This window comes from Sapajus apella, unplaced genomic scaffold, assembly GCF_009761245.1.
Source record: "Sapajus apella isolate SASKATOON/1434 unplaced genomic scaffold, GSC_monkey_1.0 scaffold25, whole genome shotgun sequence".
In the NCBI taxonomy this organism is placed as follows: domain Eukaryota; kingdom Metazoa; phylum Chordata; class Mammalia; order Primates; family Cebidae; genus Sapajus; species Sapajus apella.
Window position 1 is genome coordinate 13,499,235 of NW_022436965.1, and position 6,000 is coordinate 13,505,234.

Below are 6,000 nucleotides of genomic sequence, written 5' to 3' on the forward strand. Positions count from 1 at the left end.
GTTTTAAGTCTAGTTTTCCAGTAGGCTCCATAGTATCACAGGATCAGAAGGGACCTTGAGAAGTCATCCATCTGCTTTATCCATTCCTTATCCCTGGAACATTGTGGTTCTAGATTAGGATATGACCAGAGTTTCCATGTGGGCTTGCACAGTTTTTCTGCTCTTGTTCTGCCTCTTATAAAGGATATGGGTGATATCCAGAAAAACATATGAGTGATGGTTGCTGTATCAGAGAGAGGTTGTTTACCCCTGAGCTTGAGGCATTGGTATGGAGACAAAACAGGAGACATGAGATACCCAACTCCTGTATGTGATTCTTATTTTGTAACCACTATTTAATTCCTCTAGGAATATAATTTGAATTCAGTATGTCCCATTGCCTTGAGAAATAATTAATTCTGTCTCAGATTCACTCTTCTGGTTACTCCTCAGGTAAAAGTAAGCCTTGAAACGTGAGCCGATTGATTGGCTGTAGTCTCTTGACAGATGGTAGCTGGAATCATAATCTCAGCTTTTCCATTTCTCTGCCAAGGGTTCAGAAAGCCCAGGTGACTCTCTAAACTTGATGCCATTTAATAGTTCCAGATTCTTTTGTTCTAGGATTTATTGATTATGTGACACTTATTTGAGAAGGGTTCCACTGGTCCATGCAGGTGTTACCAGTGTATTACCTCTAGTCCAAGATATTTTCATCTACCACAGGTTCTTTGGTTTGAAGAAGAGGAGTAATGACTGGCCAGCACCTATGATCTGTTTTTTGTCTTCCTTTTATGCCTGCATTTATCTTGAAAATCCAAATTATGTAGATTAATTCCTCTAACTAAAATATAAACTCCATGAGATCAGGAACCATACCTGTGTTATTCACGGCACTATCTTCATAAGAGTGACGACTAAAAAAAAAAAAAAACCGCCTTGCTAAAGTAGGTATCAGTATGTGTTTGTTGAATGATTTAGTAATAAATTGAATAAATGAGTTACCCAAGCAGCTGATTTACACAAGATTAGCTTGTAGGCACAGAAAAAGTGATCACATTGAAATATATTCAAAGTTAATGATGCTCTTCCTTTCTTTTTTCCTCCTTCTGTCTCTTCTTCTCTCCTTCCTTTCCTTCCCCCCTTTTATTTTTTCTTTCCCCTCTCCCTTCCTTCCTCTGTCTCACAATTATTGACCATCTGCCTTATGCCAGGTGCTGTGCTTTGCCCTGGAGCTGTAAAAGAGATACACATGGCATCTGCCCCCATGGCCTCTGCCCTCTATAGTCTAGCAAATGAGATAGACAAGAAAATCATAAGTAAGCATACTTGTGGTTAGAGTTATGTGGAGGGTTCTATGGAAAGTAAAGTGAGACTAGAGAAGAGTTAGCTGAAGTTGTGTCTCTGAACTGACTTTGAAGGATGACTAGGAGTTAGCTGAAGGAGGGAGGTACGACCCAGGACCCAGGTTGAATATACAGGTCAGATAATGGGACAGTCTGTGGTTGGTCCAGAGGACTGGGATAAGCATAAAGGAGAGATCTGCTTAGAATTTTCCATTCCTCAGCAATTACCATCAATGTTATGTAACACATTGTTACATAAAAATTCTAAAATCTACAAATTATCTGACAAACCTCATACTATTCTCTTACGTAAGTGCCGAAAATGTCAATTTCATAATAAAATAAAAGCTGATTTGATTTGTGTGGTATCTATTACAACCAGTAGAAACGATTTATTGATTTTTTAAAGAAAATATATTTTTAAATGCCACATTTTTTGCAAGGAACTTGTTAATAGATGTGGATTTCTCATATACCCCAAACATGCTTCTAGTTACAAAATGTTAACAGTTTTGAGAAAAAAAATCAATAATCAGAAAACTCATGCAAAGATGAATAGCAAACAGAGCAATTCCGTGTTTTGCAGCCAGTGTTTCTCTTTTAATGTTCAAAGTTTACAACTTGCTACTTGTTTCCTGAATCCAGATATATTGCAATGTTTTGTCTTTGTTTTTCCAATGGTATAAAAATTGGAGCTAACACAAATAAATGAAGAATACTTTCTGAACACAGCTAGGGTAAAACAAAAACTCAAAGCAAGACATGTGCATATGAAGAACTCCTGTACACTCTCTGACAAGCCTTGTGTGATACCTGCCCATTCTGTTTGTCACTGTGCTCATGAGCAGATGTTAAGTAGAAGTCTTTCGGAGCTGAGTATCCAGAGGACAATTGTTGCTCCCAGTAAGCTGTGTAAGATGTGTGCATCCTGCCTTTTTCTTTTCTACTGGGTTATCAGGATGCTCCCAGCCACTGTCTTTGGCCTAGGGCTTCTTTCCATTCCATCTGCCCCCTCTTCATTTCACTAGATTCTTCGCAAGGAAAATCCTAGAATATACATGACATTTATTGAAACTGCTTAAAATTCTCTATGAAAGTAGTAAAGTTAAAAATTATGAAATTGGCCAGGCTCAGTGGCTCACACCTGTAATCCCAGCACTTAGGGAGGCCGAGACAATTTGATCACTTGAGACCAGGAGTTAGAGACCAGCCTCACCAACATGGTGAAACCCTGTCTGTCCTAAAAATACAAAAATTAGCCAGGCATGGTGGTGCACACCTGTAATCCCAGCTATTTGGGAGGTTGAGGTGGGAGAATCACTTGAACCCAAGAGACGGAGGTTGCAGTGAGCCGAGATTGCACCTCTGCACTCCAGCCTGGGTGACATTGTGAGACCCTGAAGAAAGAAAGAAAGAAAGGGAGAATGAGAGAGAGAGAGAGAGATTGTCAAAGACCTATGGTTTATTGAAAAATGTAACAGTAACTGAATGTGAGCCAAGTCGTCACTGTAGAAGGACAGTTCAAAGTGGCTAGCCCCCTGCCTTTTCCCAGTATAGTGGTGGGCCTATATATTCTTCCTACTTGCTACCTGCTCAAACAGGTAGAGCATTTCAGAGGAATTTGCTTGTAGTGATTTTACAAATGATTATCACTACAAAATATTATTAAATAATATTACATATTAATATCACATCACATTATGGTATATTATTAGTTACGTAATAGTCAGCAGTTAGTAAGTCAATGCAAACCGTTTTGACATCTGTCACCAATTTGGGTTACAGAAGCAGAGAAACCATATCACAGCTTGAGTATCGGAGAATCCTTTCTCAAATGCTTGTGCTGAGTTTTACCTATTGGCTGAAGCTTATTTCTGGTAACTGATTATTAGAAAGCTGAGGTCATCAAGAGTCACTGACTCTAAGCATAGGAAGCATTTTACTAAAGCAAAATTAGAAAAGCTAAATATACTGGCGTAGCAAAACAAAAGCTTCTGTTCTAGCTCCCTATAAGTTATGTTTCTAAGAAAAATGAACATAAAATATTCTTAATTGAGTGTCTGGGCCCCACACATGGTAAGGAGAATTTTGGGTGAACTTACCAAAATGGCCTGTGAGAAGAGCAGTGAAAGAAGATCTGGGACTGGAGCCAGTTCTGCACTGTCTGGTTCTGTAGTTTCTCTGAGCCTTGGTTTTTTCATCAGAAAAGGAAGGAGCTGAACCTAGAGATAGATATGCAATGGGTCCCAAAGTTGAAAGAAAGTACATATTTCTCATCTCAATTCAGCTCAATTGAAAGACTAATGGTGTCTTTCAGGCAGGTAGTGATACACATAGTCCTATTTTAACACAGATTAAAATGTTTGAATGTTGTCTTTTTACTGCCAACCAATCTTGGATTTGGATGCTTAGTAGGCGTTTACTAAAGGTCCTTTGTTTATGATAGCTCCTCCTTTGACCCACTGCCAGCTGGATGTGCACTTTGAATATTTGAAATTTGAATAGTTACTCTTTTTTTTCCCTCCGGAACTGACAATGGGTCTGGATGTATTCACCCACACTCTCCTACTCTATCCTCTTAGGATCTGTGAGATGGAAGCCAGGGTGTAGACGTCTCTCCAGTGAGCAGTGCTCATTCTGGGTGACTGTAGCCTAGTGCTTAAGAATATAGGCTCTGAAATAAGAGTTGTGTTCCTGTTCCAGTCCCACTACTCATTTGCTGTGTGGTGTTGGGCAAGTTATTTAACTTCTGTGCCTCATCTTTTTTTTTTTCAAATGTAAAATGGGGAATTGAGTTAAAAGCATAGAAACTGTTGAACAAGCATCTGGTACATGGTAAAAGCATGATAATGGACAGCTAATCTTGTTTATTACTGCATAATCTAGGGAATGAGCCTATGCCCCAGACCTCATCGTAACCCTGTTGTTACCATCTGAAAGGAGATTAGAGAGGAACAGTGGAAGGAGCTCCTAAAAAACCCTATGTGAGCAAAATGATGGTATTTAATCCATTCCTTAAAGATGGATGCTTACGCTACTCTTACAGCTCTTTAGGGAATAAAATTACCTCTCATTTTCACTAGCCTAATTCAATGTCTGACAACTTCTTTCAGTCGGGAAGTTATTCCTTCTGTGTGGCTTAATTTCCTATTGTTGCAGTTTCCATTTGGGGTGAAGGAAAAGATAGCTCTGACTCTGAGATACAGGTTCTATTAAAACAAACCTTTGGGTTGGACACACTCACTCACTGTCAATGAGTGGTGCGGACCTTTGTCATGCACTGTGGAGGTGCTGTGTCTTCTAGACGGTGTTCTGTGGGGTCCCAGGAGCTTAATGTGCGTTTCTGCACGGCCACCGGGATGGATGGGAGGGGAGGTGGCAGTTAGCAAGGACCTAGAATACTTGGCTTTGGACTCTTACCCACAATGGAATCTGAGCATGTTTACTCTTTCTCTGTACTTGCATAAGAGCTTGTACCAGGAGAAAGGGTTCTGCAAATAAAAGAAAGAATTGAAAACCAGGAGGTCAGCATACATCTGTTCCCAACAAGCCACATGATGTAGCCTGTCACTTGGCAGCTGACTCTGTTCCCTCATGTCTCTGCTCCTCTGTCCTGCCTGTTTGAAAGTGGCAGAGTGTGTGTGAGTGTGTGTGAGTATGTGTGTGTGTGTGTGTGTGTGTGTGTGTGTGTTCCTTTACTCACAGTGATGGTGGGAGAAGGAGGATAAATAAGAAGATTTACAGGGAGAGGAACTTTACAAATCCAAGACACAATTATTATGAGACTGGAAAAGCCCCCTTTAATGTATTTGGAGGCATGCTCTTGACCTAACCTTATGTGGGTGGGCCCCCTGGAAATTAGTAGGGGACTTTTATCTCTAGCCTGTTTGATTGGGTGGTATGATTGGAGCCCAAGGTTGAGAGAAGGACCATTTGGCACATGCTGGCCTAATTAAATAGGTTTGGGAAGACATTGACCAAAATAAAGGGAGTGAATACAGATTTATGCCTGCTGAATGCTGTGCAGCACCAGTCTTGCAGGGCTGTCGGCCTAAATGCTGCCCCGGCAGTGTCAAGGCCAGGTGTTCAGTCTCCCTGAGTCCTGCATCCTCACCTCTGGCAGGTGACAGAGTGGTGTCCTGATTTGTAAGGAATGGCCTTCGAGGTGCTGGCCTTTGAGAACCAGAAGGCAACTCCTCCACTAGCCTGACTCCAGGACTTGGGTTTCAGTCCCTTCCCCTGAGCTTTAGTGAGAATAGGGAGTATCACTGAGGACTGTTTGGTTAAGGGAAAGCCGTGACCCAAAAAGTCATGTTCCAATGATGAGATTCCTCCCCACACTTGGTGGTAAATTCCTGATGGATGTAAATTTCTATTCAGATTTGTCAGTGGTTTTTCCTGCTGGGCCAGTTACTCAGATGGAGACATTTAAGGTTATGCTGAGAGCAGCTTTGATTATGTGAGATATATTATGCTAGGCACTTTACATAGTTAGCTAACCTAATTCTTACAACCACCCTGGGTGGTTAGGTGTTGTCTTCTCCATTATACAGATGAGGTATCTGAGGTTTCGAATGTATAGGACCCACTGATAATTGGTGGAACCACTGTTAGAATCTATCTATGATTGATCTTTAGATGTGAGACAGGAAGAAACCAGATGCCACCCCACATAGCT

The 6,000-nt window shown here is 40.9% G+C and overlaps 1 protein-coding gene across 2 annotated transcripts in view; it reads left to right on the top strand.

The window, feature by feature from the left end:
- ASTN1 (astrotactin 1) overlaps positions 1-6,000 on the top strand; it is a 320,149-nt gene that overhangs the window by 143,396 nt on the left and 170,753 nt on the right. The window lies entirely within an intron of this gene.